Below are 15100 nucleotides of genomic sequence, written 5' to 3'. Positions count from 1 at the left end.
GGAAGCCCCAGTCCCAGGTGTAACACCAGCTGATGTCCCAGGTCAGGCGGCACCACCCCCTGCAGCCCAGGGGGGCAGCGGCTCCCTGCCCGTGCTGACGTCGGGGCTGCACCACGCCTGGCTTGGGTCCTGCAGCATCCCACGGGGTGGAGTGCAGTCCGAAGCCAGGCGTTCTGGGGAAGCCGCGGCCTCGGGTCTTGGACCACAGCACCCCTGACCTGTGGAGCCCCTTGCATACAAACCCAGATACTCTTCGTAGCGGGTCACATAGCACCAAGAGATGTCATCTGGGTAGGACTGTGTGAGTCACACTAGATTAAGATGGGCCCTCAATCCAATGAGTGGTGTCCTTACACGAAGAGGAGAGAAGAGAGACACACACAAGGAAGGGGCCGTACGACGAGGAGCCCCAGGGATCGTCGGCCCCCCAGGACCCGCGAGAGGCGAGGAACAGATACCCTCTCAGCGTCTCCGCAAGGAACGAACCCTACGACACTTCCAATGAGGACTTCCAGCCTCCAGACTGGTGAGAGAGTGTGTTTCTGTTCCACGAAGCCCCCCACCCCGTTGTTCTGCCATGTGCCACAGATGTCCCGGGAGAGTCACATGCTCTTCCTCTGGGGTCTGGTGTCACCGTCCTCCGGGGCTGGGACAGCACCGGGGGAAGTGACACAGTCGCCCTTTACGATCTGGCAAAGGGCAGAAAATAAACCTGATGAACGAGATAAGAATTCAAGTCGGTCTTGAACAACGGGGAGGAACAAGCCGAGGCCGGGCCCAGGCATTCCCCCAGCTCCGCTCCATCTGCCCGGGGCTGGAAACGCCCGGCAGCCCTGCGTGCACCCGAAGACAGACAGCTGGCAGGAGCTGCCCGAGGCTGCTCCTGCAGAGAGACCACGGGTCTGGGTTTGCCGCAGACCCCATCACTTCCTGCCCTAGACCAGCCGTCACTGACCCTCGTCACCAAACTCAAGTGTGTGTCATGGAGACTGGTCGGCAGGGGAGGGGCCCTTGCCCACACCCCTCCTCGTGGGGCAGAAACCCAAGCTGGAGGGGCAGGGTTGGGGGTTTCCTTCCAGCTGGAGCCCCGAGGCATGCGCGCTGGGACCCTCCCAAGGAGTGGCTGTCTTCCCGCCCTCTGCCTCCGCGGCTTTATCTGCCTGTGTTTTGGGGAATTAAGCATGGCTTAGCACTGTGGGTTGACCTGTGTCCCCCAGACGGTGCTGAAGCCCTAATTTGGAAATACCCTGAATGTGATTAGTTACATGAGGTCCGAGCAGGGTAGGGCCGCTAAGCCCGTCGGACAGCAGTCACACAGGGCAGGCGGCCACGTGAGGACGAGGACAGGGCAGAGCCTGCGGTGACACAGCGTGAGGCCAAGGGCGCCAGGATGGCCAGCGTCCAACAGGGCAGGAAGAGGCAGGGAGGGATTCGCCTGGAGCCCGACGGGGGTGTGTGCCGGGCAGACACATCGATTGCTGACTCCCAGCCTCCGGAATTGTGCAAGAATAAGAATTTATTGTTGCAAGACGCCCAGTTGGTGGCACCTTGTTCGGCAACCCTGAGAAACCAGCGTGTTTGGTAAATACAATGAGAGAAGTTTCTGCACTTGAGTGGAAATGGCAGGTCCCTCTGAAGGGCGAGAGCAAACAGCGTCCCAGGTGCAGTGAATACTGGTGGTATTTGTTAAAGCCCGAGGGGTTTCCTAAGTTGCATGCACTCTCTCGCGGGTGCACAGCTACAGCAGCTTCCCGCGCCGGCCCAGGCCGCGTGCCGTGGTGTGCCCATGATGGCAGGCAGCCGCGTGTGCGGGAGGCGTCCGCAGACCCCCTCCTGGGTTGCTGCGGCCGGATTCAGCCTCCCAGGACCTGGCTCATCACCGAGTGTTGACAAGTGAGGGGAACAGGCAGGCCTGGCCTTTCCAGATGCGTATTTCAGCTTCACAGCGAGGCAGCCGTTTGCTCTCCAAGCCTGGCCGGCCTTGGGCGCGCAGCGAGCCACTCAGAAAGCTTGCTGGCACACTCGCTGTGACGAACGGCGTAGGCAGGCCTGTCAGCAGTCCTGGGGTGGTTTAGAAAAGCGGAGGTAGGAGGTCCTTCTCGGCTGATGCACACACCCCCGGTGCTCTGGCCAGTGAGCTGTGTGGGTGGAGGCAGGCAGCTCCCGGGGGAGGAGTTGCTGGCTGGAACCCAGGAGAAGCGCTGGCAGGCCAGGCACGGCCGGCCGCCGTGCGGAGGATGGGCCAGGTGGAAGAGGGCACCTGGCCTCGGGGTCTTCATGGAGCAGAGGAGAGTACGGCAAAGCGTGTGTCTGAAACTTGGTGCAGGCCTGGCTTGGGGGTGGGACAGGAAGAGATTGCACGTGGAGAACACAACAGCGGCGCCATCACATGTCCTCCCCCGCGGTGACATGGCTAGACCACGAGCAGAACGCATGCCAGCACAGTGTCTTCTGAAATCTCCCCGCTCCCAACCATGATTTCAGGATCCAGTGCGATCATCGGAGGAAAAGAACCAGGCTTCCTATTTGATCTAAAGTGTCACCCTGGCAGACAGGACCTCTCTCGACGGATTCCTTACCAAGCGCCCCCGTTTTCTGACGTCCTTACACTCCCGGGAAACGGTTTTCCGAGGTTCGTGTCATGTTCATTCTCTATCGCTCTGTCTTAAGTTGCCAGATGTAGCCTTTTCATACCTGGAAGGCGCGGCTTGAAGGATCAGCAAGCTGCGGGGGGGGGGGGGTCCTGCCGGGGCGTCGGCCAAGACAGAACTTGGGAAAGTACAGCCCCCAGGCCGTGGTGATCATGGAAGTCAGGGTCCACACCCGCCTCGAGGGGTGCCAGATCAAGCCCCAGGTGTGCCTGCGGCCCCATACTTCGGGAATGACCTTGGCCCAGTGCTGTTTCTCACCGTCATTTACCAAAGTCCTGCTGCATCTGGTTGCAGGGCCGGCACTCACTGAATCCTAACCGCCAGCTCTGTGCACCCACCAGGGTTCTCCAGAGAAACAGCGCCAGTAGGAGATGGACGGACGGACGGACGGATGGATGGATGGAGGAGCGATAGATAAAGAGATTTAGGGGACTGGCTCACACCATGGGGGAGACGGCAAGTCTGAAATCCCAGGGCAGGCCCGCAGGCTGGAGACTCGGGCGGGACGTCTATGTCACAATTTCCAGGCAGAGTTTCTTCAGGAAACCTCAGCTTTTGCTCTCAAGGCCTTCAACTAATCAGTTAAAGACCACCCATGTTATCGAGGATAATTTTCTTCACTTAAAGTCAACCAACTGCAGATGCTAATACCATCCACAAAATGCCTTCATAGCAGCACCGAGTTAGGATTTGACGAAATCGCTGGAGAGCGTCACCAAATCAACACGTAAAACAAACCACCACGCTCTGTGTTTCCCAGATGAGGAGTTCATTAGAGGCTCAGAGAGGTCACCCACCTCACCCAAGCACACAGAGCCAGGCATGCATGGGGCAGACTGTAACACAGGGGTCTCTGTCATCACCTAAGCTGCCACTGACCTGAGTCCTGGCGCTGGGCACAGGCGTGACCCCAACGCTGAGTGGGACTCAGGAAGGCAGAGTATCCCCCATCAAGCACACCCTGTTGCTCAGAGCTCTGTTGTCCCTCCTGAGAAGTTTCTCCATGTGAGGGGATGGATGGCATGGGGACCCTAGACACATTTGTGTCTGGTCAGTACCATGGACCCAGCAGCGCCCATGGGGGCCCACAGCCCATCTGTCCACCAGTTCAGTAACTACTTAACACTGATCCAGGAACCAGAGAGAAATGCAAAACACAGAAACAAAAACACCCACAAAAAACCTAAGCAAATGAAAATCCCAAGGACACACAAAAAAACAAAAAACCCAAGAGAGAGAGTTCTTGTCTGCAAAAAGGCAACATCTTCAGAGTCCAAGTCACACAGAACACAACATCTCAGGCCACACTCTACGGCATGACCCTGATGACAGGGACAACAGAAGTTGGGAGGAAAGATAAGGAGGGGACAGTGAGCCCAGGATGGCTCCTGAAGGAGGGCAGGACTGGGCATTCAGCTGTGAGTCTCACTGAAGTCACGGCAGGGTCTCCTCCACATGGGGGTCCCAGGATGGATTTATAAATCAAACGCAGTGGCTTTGATGACAGCATCCCTGTGCCCTGACAGGTGGTTTTAAGAGTGACCTATTTTACAGGCTGCTGTGGCAGTGCCAACCTGTGGCCCAGGGACCAGCAGGCCACTGCCCATGGGGCCAGCAGTGAGGCAGGAGGACCACCACGGCTTGCCCATGGGCCTCCCTCCTTCTATCCATGGCACCCCTACTCCCCTCCCTGCCAGGCCCCTCCCTGCTCGGCCCTCTGCAGCCCAGCCCCACCCTTGCCAACAGTCGGTTTTGAGGAAAGCAGGCAGTGCCCACAGGAGAGACTATGTTCTGCCCGAGTAGTGCTCAGAAGGGAGCGTCCCACGTCATCCTTCAAATGGAGCAGCATCTGGGGGGAGGACAGCAAATCCCACCTGCCCTCCTCTCCTTCCCCTGGAGGCTCAATCTGGTTAGGGTTTCATTCCCTTCTGGAAGGTGCCAGGTGACCCTAGGACTTGGTAGTTACCCTGTCTGGTCCAGACGTAAGGCTGGATAAGGAGGCCTGGCTGGGTAGGGAGGTCTCAAGGACAGGGGCACTTGGAGTCGGGGTATTATTATGCCACATTGGGTGAAATGCCCTGTGGCCGAGCACGCCGGAGGCGTTCAGGGGTAGAGATAGACTCTGCGGCCACATAGAGCCCTCCGTCTGCTCCGGCTGACCGTCTGCTCCGGCTGACCGTCTGCACGCAGAAGCCCAGGGACTCACCTTCCCTTCACTTGGAGTGAGACCCAAAGGCAAAATCCCGTGGGAACCCCCCCGCCGCGGGTCGTAGGCCAGCACGCCGTGGGGCTTCACAGACAGACAAGCAGTAATTACACTTCCCAACCCCTGCTCTGCACATGTAATTAGGCTCAATTCACACGCAGGGAAACTGAGGCAGGGACCTTCACGGTCCCAACCGTGTGATGGGCTGTGTCTCCCAAGTGCTCTTGGCTCACTGTCTAACCCAGAAGCAGGGTCATTGCAGAGGAAGTGGGAGGTCTCCCCCAAGCCTGGGACCTGGGTCAGACACGGCCCAGAGGCCAGGCCCCACAAGAAGGACACGGCGGGTGGGGGGAGGGGTGTCCACCGAGAACGGGGCTGCCGGGGGTGGGGGCCAGTTGTCCCAGGCCGGTTTGCAGCCATATCCCAAGGTTTCTTGAGAAGCAGAAAGCCCCATTTTTATGCAACAATATTGCAATGGCTTAAAGTTCCTTAATCAATTCAAACATCTTGAAAACACAGAACAGGCCAAACAGCGCGTGTGTGCCGTGGACACAGCCCTTAACAAACAGACGTGGCCTGTTTATCTAGATCCACGCAGTCCCGCAGAAACCTGTGTTTGAAAGGTTCCACTAGCCACGTGTAAAAAGTACAGGGAAACAGGTATAGTTAATCGTGATAACAGACTTACTTAACCCACATCCAAAATAGCATCATTTAAGGTGTGATCGACACAGAGGTCATTAATGGGATAGGGGGCCTTTGGGACCATGGGTGATGTTTCGCGCAGACACATCCACGCGAACTGGCTTCGCTTCAGGCCAGGATAGGAGGACGAGCCCAGCGCAGGGGCTCGGGGCCGCCTTTCGAGACAGTACAGACCCCGTGGGACCGCAGTGTCTAGCCCCATCCCTAAGGCACTCACCAGCCCCCTTCGCATACCCGCTGGAGAGCGCTTAGGGCCCCTGGACCGTGTCCATCTTCCTTACTTCTTCACCCCTTTGACCTAAGCCTACTGAAAGTCGCCACTCCTGTCCCTACCCCACTCCTGTCCCTTCCCACTTCCCACGGCCACCAGGGGCTCTTGGGGGAAGCGGGCATCTGACCTTATGTCACACGCTCCTCCCTAGGGACTCCGCTCTGCTCCTCACACTGCTGCGACCCTTCCGGACGCTGCTCCTTGGTGGGTGCTGCTCCCTCCCCTCCTTGCCTTTCCGCCTTGTTCCGTCTGGAGAACGCCCACCCACCTTCCTAAGACTGTTTACATGGTGTCTCTTCTGGGGATCCCTTCTGCACCCCCTCTTCTACCCCACAAAGCAGAACGAATCACCCGTCTTTATCCTTCCAGGCCTCAGTTAGAACACTTGCCACGGGGTGCTGACTCTGAGGGTCTTCTCTCCGCTAAGATCCATCAGGGCTGTTGGAGCACACGCCGGGCGGTGTTGCCGTATGTCCGCTGTGAGTGCTAAAAGGTGACCAAGGCGTGAATGGGTTGGGGCCCTCTTTGTATCAGGCACCGCCTGTAGCCTTCACATCCTGCCACTGCCCGCTGAGCCCTGCTATGATCATCCCCATTTTGCTGTTAAGAAACTCAGACTCAGAGAGGTTAAGCAACTTGTCCAAGGTCGCACAGCACTTAAGCGGCAGACAGGATCCAAACCTGGAAATCTGGTCCAACTATGACATTAGGCCACTTGTGACCTCCTGAATGGTGACAGGGACCGTGATTGAGCAATAGTCTAGCTCATGACTGGCAGCCAGAATGGGTCACGTGCTTATCGAGAAGGACATCGACAAAGAACTGAGAGAAGGCGTGCTTTGAGCCTCAGCACCCAGACCTCGGCCTGGCTCTCGGTGCACAGGTGAGGCCATCACGGGCACCTTCTCGAAGTAGGAAGGGACCCTCCCGTCTCTCCCCGGCCCAATTCCTTTGTTTACCATCCTCATGGCACACAGAAGCCGCTGAGCTTATCTTAACGTCTTCTCTGTCTACCGTGTGTCCCCCGCTACAGTATGCGTCCCATGGCCAGCAGGGGTCTTTCCTCCCTTGTCCGGGGCTGAGTCCACATGCCTGACACCGTGCCCAGCACAGAGAGGCGCCCGTGTGGACCCGCTGAACCACCCAATGAACACGGACTGAGTCTCCGGCTCCCACCCAGACTCGGCCAATCAGCCTGGACAGAGGCAGGTCAGGCACCCGCGGGGTGGCACCCAGAGGGCATCAGAGTGTCGCAGGGTGATGACGGCAAGTGACACGAGACTGGGAATCTGCCCCAAAGACGCAGGCAAGTGGAACCACCCACCACTGGGATGCTCCAAGAGTCAGCAAAGGTCTCCCTGAAGGTCCTGTCACAAATACGGGACACGTCGCGGGCCAGACAGTCTCTGGTGCCAACGTTCAAACCCGCCACGGTCCTGCGAAAGCAGCCCTCTGCAAAATGCAAACGAACCAGTATGGCTGAGTGCCCATAAAACTTTATTTATAAAAGCAGGCACGGGGCAGATCCCAGGCCGCGGCTGCCGATTGCCAGCCTCGTCTCACGAGACAGCTTTCATGTAAATAGAGGAACTGAGCTGACAGCTAGCATGGTGTTTAAACATTACCCCAAAATATAGGGCAGGGGCATTTGATGCTAAGGATTTGTTTGCAAAGTTCTTACCCGTTTCAAATGCGCTGCACAATTCGAGCAAAGAGGTACGTGTCAAGAAGGAGTTTTTCGGCATTTCTGGCTCAAGCAGGCCCAGCCTGAGACAACAGAGTAAGTGGAGTTTACGATTAACTTTGCCAGGTTTAAATTCATCTTTTTTTTTNTGGAGTTTACGATTAACTTTGCCAGGTTTAAATTCATCTTTTTTTTTTCTTTCTAAATTCTTAAACTGGGGAGCGGGTGGTCATTCTTTCCAATTTGCTCTCCTGAGACTCTGTTGATATTTGCTGTGTCCCCGCCCTCGCCCGAGCTCACGCAGTGTGAGCATACATGAAGTGGCCACAGGCATCTGCCTCCCCACTGGCCCCACTCCGCCAAAACGCCCTCTTCCCCAGCCCTCGGGGTGGGGGTGGGGAGTCGTGCTGGGGGCACAGGAGCCGCTCAGTGCACAGGCACCAGACTGATGTGAGTTGAGCTTGTCTTAGCTCCTGAGAGCAGGACAGGAAGGAAGCGACGCCAAGTGCAGCCGTGGTGATTCCCGTGGCGATTTCCGTGGGCGGTCGGCCCTCTCTGATGAGGGAGAAGGTAGAACTCTGCCCGTCTTGTGGTCCCACAATCTTTCTCTCCGGCAACCCTTGTGCGAACGTGTGTTTCATGTCGGACGGCACTCGCCTGGGCCCACCAGAGGCAGGAGGAGGGAGCAGAAAATACTCCCCACATCCTTCCAAACCCAGGATGTAGGAGCTGAGAGGCCCTGGTCTACAAAGTGCGGCTCGTGCCTTTGTCCCCACGCATCGTGCCAGGAACCTACGCTCCGCGAGGTATCAGGACCACGCAGCTTCCTGAACCACATCAAAAGCACTTTGCAATGACACGTTTTGCGCTATGAAACNCACCAGAGGCAGGAGGAGGGAGCAGAAAATACTCCCCACATCCTTCCAAACCCAGGATGTAGGAGCTGAGAGCCCTGGTCTACAAAGTGCGGCTCGTGCCTTTGTCCCCACGCATTGTGCCAGGAACCTATGCTCCACGAGGCATCAGGGCCACGTAGCTTCCTGAACCACATCAAAAGCACTTTGCAATGACGTGTTTTGCGCTATGAAACCTGAATACGTCAGTGGGCCACTGTGAGGCCGTTCAGGAAGGCACCCTTGGGGCCAGCGGACAGGCGTCAAACTGCCAAAGCATGGTGACGTGAGCGTCTTCCTCGGGGGTCCCTGTGGCCGGAAGCCTGTGTTCTCCCAGACGCCTGTCCCAGCAGCTCTGGGATGGGGCCGCCGCCTGCGTGCCCTCGTGAGGACATCGGCATGGGAAAAGCAGGCCCCCCTGGTTTCAACCACACCTCTGCAAGCAGCCCCCGGACCCCAGCGAGGAGCTCACCAGATAGCCGTGCGGTGATCAAGAGATGGTGTCTGGGCACTGTCCCCGAGGAATGTGCATCCACAGATGGCTGCCACCCTGACTTTACAGCCTCTGGGGGACGGAAGCCTTCTGAGGAGCCAAAGTGGACCCTATGGACCCCCTTCCCTTCCTCCCTCGCTGGCTGAGACCAGGGTCCCTGGATATCCGCTGCCTCCCTGGGCTCCATGGGGCACATCCCAGCTGATCGGCACCCATCACAGTGCCTTATTCCCCAGCCTCGGTCCGAAGCTTCGTCCCTTCTATCCAGACAGAGGAACCTTTTTCGGTTTAAGCCCCTTGCAGCTGGGTTTTGTCACTTACTATCATGACTCCTACCGAACGTGGTGAATAGCAACGCATCCACTAAGAGATGGCACCGTGTGTGGGGCCTGCACTGGAGGCTGTGATCAGCTTTTTTCAAGAATCATTTCACTTAAATCCTTTCAATGACCTTTTGGAGGACACAACTCTCCTCTCAGGGATAAGGAGCAGGTGTCAGAAAGATCTAGTGAGACATCTAAGGCCATCCACAAGGGAGCCACCAGCACTTGCATGTTCGAGGGAAAGGGGGCCCTCCCAGGGGCACAGGAGCTGGGAGCCCGCGGCCTGCGTCGCATCCTGACCCTGGGGCTCAGCAGCCGCGTAGCCTTGGCCAAGTTCCTCAGGCTCCAAAGGCCCCTGTTCCTCATCTCTAAACCGGGCATCTCCCCTGGACCGGCTTCGCGGGGTGCCTGTAAGTGAGTAGCCCCGCAGGAGAGTCTCAGCTGGCTTCTGCCCTTGCTGGCATTTCCATTATTCACTTGGACGACTGTCCCTTTGTATCATTTCAGTCCTAACACTGTCCTCTCCCCAGACCTTGGCTGGCAAGTGTCACACCCTAGCCGTCTCTTCATGTGGCTCTGACCTTCCACTGACGGGAGCGCTGCACGGAGAACCTGACACTTACTGCCCCGCAGCATTGTCATAAGAGCTCCCTTGTGTAGTGACATAATCCTCCCTGTGCCCTGGGGCACCAGAGCTCTAGTGGCACCCATTTTTCAGCTGAGAAGACTGAGGCCTGAGACCAGAAGGACCGCTCCCTGGGTCGCGTGGTGGAAGGCGGTGGACAGGATTCCGCCCAAGAGCCCACACGCTTCATCACCCCTGCTGACGGCGGCCCCTGTGTTTGCCCACGTGGTTCCGGACTCAGCCAACCAAAGTCACGAGTGGGAGTGAGGTCCCCTCTTGCTTCTTTTTGAGGCAGGACCAGGCTTGAGGGTGTCCCCGCTCTGTCCCTCGAGGGATGGCTCCCTGTTTAATCTCCTTCTGTCACCTGTGCAGGGGCAGCGAGAGGAGCCCTCGGGGGGCTGACCCCTTCCTTGGTTTCCATGTGGTGGCCCCGCTCCCGGGACAGGCCATGAAAGGCTGCAGGGTTGGGGGGTGAAGCAGAAAGGAAACAGATGGGAACGTGAGTAATTAAATCAATATATCCCAAACCCAAGTCGGCGGGGGGGGGGCGGTGGGAGAGAAGCAAAACAATTGGGACAAAAAATGAGGTTTGAACTCATCCCTGGGCCTTCATTTCCAAAAGACTGTCCCTTAAGGCTGCGTGCCATCTGAACACAGCACAAAATGGATCACACGCACACACTAGAGTCCCTTTTGTTTCGTTTCTCTGGAATTCTGTGATTTCTTTTTTCGTATAATTCTGCTTCCCCCCCCAAAAAAAAAAGCAGTCCCATATAAGAATAATAGGTTTAAGTCCTTCTCCTAGGGGCCGGGTCTGTCGCAGGTTATGGGTCAATTTGTTTGTGTTCTGGAGCAAGCCTGTGCTAAGCCTTTCCTATATTTTAAACAGATAATGTCCTTGTAATTTGGAAGCACTTACATGAAGGCCGGCTTTGTCCCCTGTTTTCAGCGTGTTTGCTGTTGCTGCCGTTGTGTTGAAAAAGAAATACTGTACCTTTAAATTAGGAGGGTCCGAGTAATCACCACTGGGCAGTGAAAAGGCCAGTGTGCTGTGGAGAACAAGGGGTTTAATCTAATGTAGTTGGAGGGTGTCTGTCTGCGGTGTTGTTTTTTGGAGTGTGGGAATCGCGGAGAGAAGGTGCCCCCTTGAATGGCCCCTCCTGAGCCAGAAACAGTGGGGAGCCCCGCAGACGCCAGCGATCCAAAGCCGGCCCTTGAAAGGGGGATTAGAGGCAGGCTCTGATTTGCAATTCACACTAATACACCCCGTCGAAACTCTGGTAATATTTCAAACTACATTTCAGGGGACATGGCCTTCACATAGCTGCGTAAGTTGTGTCGGAGCAAACCCACCCCATGCCGGTTACCCGTTTTACGATGTGCGTGCGTTTTTGGCCGGGCTCCCTTCCCACCCCAAACAGGCAGTCTGTGTACAAAGGAGTGTTTTTGGGTGTCCTTAAACCTTTTGCTCCCGTGGCTTTGCTGGGCTGGTCCTCTGTTGATAGACAAGTGTGTTTTCCTCAGTGAGGATCCCTTCGGAGGGCTGAAGGTGTTTTCCTTGGAGGAAAACGGGCGGGGGGGGGCAGGCTAACTGCGCCCCTGCTTGGTTAGAAATAGAATTTCCCCTGCCTGCTGCTTTTTTTTTTTTTTTAATCTGATAATAAGTTTCAGCAGAAATGTACCGCAGGACGAGGTCAGGGCAATAGTGCCTCTTGGTATCAGAGACCCCTCTGCGCGTCAGGCAATTATCAGCAAATAGACGGCATTTTCGTCTGACTTGAAAGCAGAACTGGAGAAGTTCCCGATGAAATACACATATTAATGACGTTGGAAGATAAAAGAGCACACAACCCCCGTTTCACCGGATCACCAAACCTGAATGTGCCCAGAGAGATCATCCAAGCTACAGCCCGCCGCGAGCCACTGGGACAGCCTGAGCCACGTTTCATCTGAAACTTCCCCCAAACACGACCCTGTTTCTTTCCATGAGCTTTGCTGATACTCCACAACTTCGCTCATGCAATTAGCCTGTAACGTGCAAAGTCTACGCTTTAATTTCTTTCTCTTGCTCAAAGTGTCAGTACTTTTATCTTAAACAGATTATGTGGGTTTTCTCTAATCTCATTTCAGAGAGCCGAGCACAGGGCTTTATAATCTCCACTGACTATAACGTAATAAGAAGAGATACAACTTTGATTTTTAGCAACACCCGTGTCAGAGCATTTTATACTTTGGCCTTTGCTGGGATGGGATGACACTTCCGCTCTTCAAATTCCCTTCCATCCAAAAATATTTAGGTATTGTTCAAAATAATGCCTGACTTCAGAAATAGTCCCTCTCAAAAACCTTCTACTTTTCTGGGTGAACGTTTGCAAGAACTTGAAGGTAGCTCGTGTTTAAGAGTAGCTCTCCGATATATACGTATTTTTTAGGTGGTTGGGGTAAAAAATATATATATATATATATAGTATTCCTTATCCCTGCATGTTATTTGAAATCATGTTTAATTATAAAGTTTCATTAAAAACCTTTGCTCAAAATTTTAGAGGCCTAATAAGATTTCCATTAATTTAAACATATCACTATTCCCACGACAGCTCCAAATGCTTTCTTTTGCTTCTTTCATCCATGGTTAAATATGTAAATAAAATGTCTAAAGTCATTCTTCAAAGAAGACAAAGGAAAAAAGAGCTGAGGGGAAAGACAGCCATAAAATTCCTCCCAATTCTCCATAACATTTGCCAGAGGGGGGCCGGTTGCCAGCCAGGGCCAAGCAGCAGGGGACCCCGCTCCTTCTTACAATCGCACATCTCAAATCCCACACACAGGAAAAAAATAAAATAAAATATCTTTTCAGCTGGAGCCATCAAAAGGCCCTTTTCATTTATTAGTTACAGAGTTATCGCGCAGTTGCTCATTTCTCAGAGCCCTCGTTTTTCTATAATAATGTCTATTTGTTGGTTTCCGCCTCAGCTGGGCAGCGTGGAGCACTTCTGCAGACATTTTTATAAAAACGAGGGAAGAAAGCAATCTGAAGTGGTTATAGCTAAAATAATGGGTCTGAACATGGCCGAATTAAAATGGCACATAAAAGATCAATTAGGACGCACTTTCTCAAATAGCTCACGCCCACTCCTAGCGTTTGGCGCTCTCCCTTGCCTCCACAGTTTCTGAGGGACAGAAACAAAAAGGAAAAGAGACAAAATAGTGCCAATGGAGGACGTTGGCAAGGAAAATTCTGGAGAAGCCAAGTGATGCCCACTGAACCTTGTTTAACTTGAAGGGTTTGAAGATAAGTCACTAAACAAAATCATAAGTAAAATGGCAATCCTTAAAAATGTGATTTTTTTTAACGTGGGAAATAATAACACGGTTGAAGGTGGTGGTTCTGACGGCATTAGTGTTTCCTTCTTTTCCACTATCTGCCTCACTCCAGCCTCCTCCAACACCCCACAGTGAGAGTCAGGGACAGTGATTCAGGACCTGCTGCACAAAGCTGCCTATTAGTGCTGGGATCCTTGGCAAGCCCCAGCCTCAGTCTTCTGGGGGCTTATGGGAGGGAGGGGTGGTGGGTGGTTTGATGGTGGATAGGTGGTGTATGAATGGATGGGTGGGGTGGGTGGGTGGATGGATGGATAGATGGATGGTGGATGGTGGATAGGTGGTGGCTGGATGAATGTATGTACGGACAGACGGATGATGTGTGGGTAGGTGGGTAGACGGACGGGCGTGTGGGTGGATGGCTAAGTGGATACAGGAGATCTCCCAAGTTTCTTACAGATGTAAAATAGTACCACTTGTCTTAAATAAAAGCCAATCTTCTTGAAAGCCTCCTCAGAGGAAATGCCCCACTTCTGCCACTGCTTACAAAAAGCTTCCCAGGGGAGGAGGAGTGCCTGGCAGTAGCCTCTCCTTCCTGAGCGCTCCTAGAGGTAGCCGGCAAAACCCACAGCGTGTCCTCTTGCGGGGATTCATCCAGCTCTTCCCAAGCGGGGTGCAGGACAGCAAGACCGAGGGGGCCGCATCAATCCCCAGGGATGTCTGTCCACACCGCACACATCTCCAGTGCTGACCTCAGAAAGGGAGGGGTAAAAAGAAGGCCCGCTCCTCTGACCTCTCCTCCTGCCCGGCAGTCCTCCTACTGCCCCCTCTATACGTGATTCTGGGAGTCTTAGAGGAACTTAAAAAGATCCTGACCTCGAGGGCGTCTGAGAGAGACCCGGCCACCTCCTAGGGCAGCTGTTTATTTAAGGGTTACTGTGCGATCGATGCTAGGGGAAGCGCTTTGCATGCTCTTTCGGAGGTAAGGAGTGGGTGTGGGAGCCCAGCCCGCACGCCCGGTGCATTAAACCGGCCGGCGGGGGCGTTGTGTCCCCAGTGACTTTGTCACAAACTGGCTCCATTATCAAGGGGGTGGGGGTGGGATTGGGGCGTCCGGCCAGGACGCTCCTTCACTTTCCATTGAAAACGGGTGGCGTGCGCGCCACCTCCCGCGGGAGTTGGGGACCCTCCGCGCAAGCTGACGCCGCGACCTCCCACCACCAGCTCCGCATCGTCTTACGGGTCTGCAGCCCAGGAGGGCGCAGGCCGGGCAGATCACTCGCCAAATAATATAAATACCCGACGAGCGAATGACTTCCTATAATAAATAAACTCGGCCGCCTAGAAGAAATCACCAGCCCTGCCTGGCGCGAGGCCCCTACACTCCGCGGCTTTGTCGCGGGCGGGGGTCATTACACAAGCCAAGCCCCCACTTCCCGAGGCGGGGGTGGGGGGAACCCCAGTGCCCCAGGAGGCTGCCCTCCCTTCCCCCTCCCCGCTTTCGCCGCTGAGACCTCGGAGGAGCGGCCCTAAAATCTGGATTCCCCGAGCCCCTCCCCCTGCCCTGAGCTCTTCTCTTTGAAATTTCAAAGAGAACCCCTCCCTGGAGCTGGAGCCGGAGCCGGGAGCGCAGGCCTGGTGACTCCGGGCCTCGGGAAGATGCGGGCAGGTTTACAAGCCGAGAGGCCACTTTATGGCCAGGGCTGTAAAACGCCAATCCCGCCTCGCTTTGAAAGCCCCCCGGCCCGGGGCCCACCGTCAGGGCGAGGGAAGATGCGCCCCCGGCCCCCCGCCGCGGACCACCCGCCCGCTCCCCTGGCCCGTCTCCGAACTTCGGCAATCCCGGCCCCTGGGCGCGGGGGACACCCGGGGCTTCCCCGGGCAGGGGCTCCGGCGGGGGCGGCGGCGGCGGCGGGGCGCGCGGGGGC

The sequence above is a fragment of the Ailuropoda melanoleuca genome, chromosome 12, assembly GCF_002007445.2.
Source record: "Ailuropoda melanoleuca isolate Jingjing chromosome 12, ASM200744v2, whole genome shotgun sequence".
NCBI classification, from domain to species: domain Eukaryota; kingdom Metazoa; phylum Chordata; class Mammalia; order Carnivora; family Ursidae; genus Ailuropoda; species Ailuropoda melanoleuca.
The sequence above is the reverse complement of the archived record's forward strand: the minus strand, read 5'-3'. Positions refer to the sequence as shown.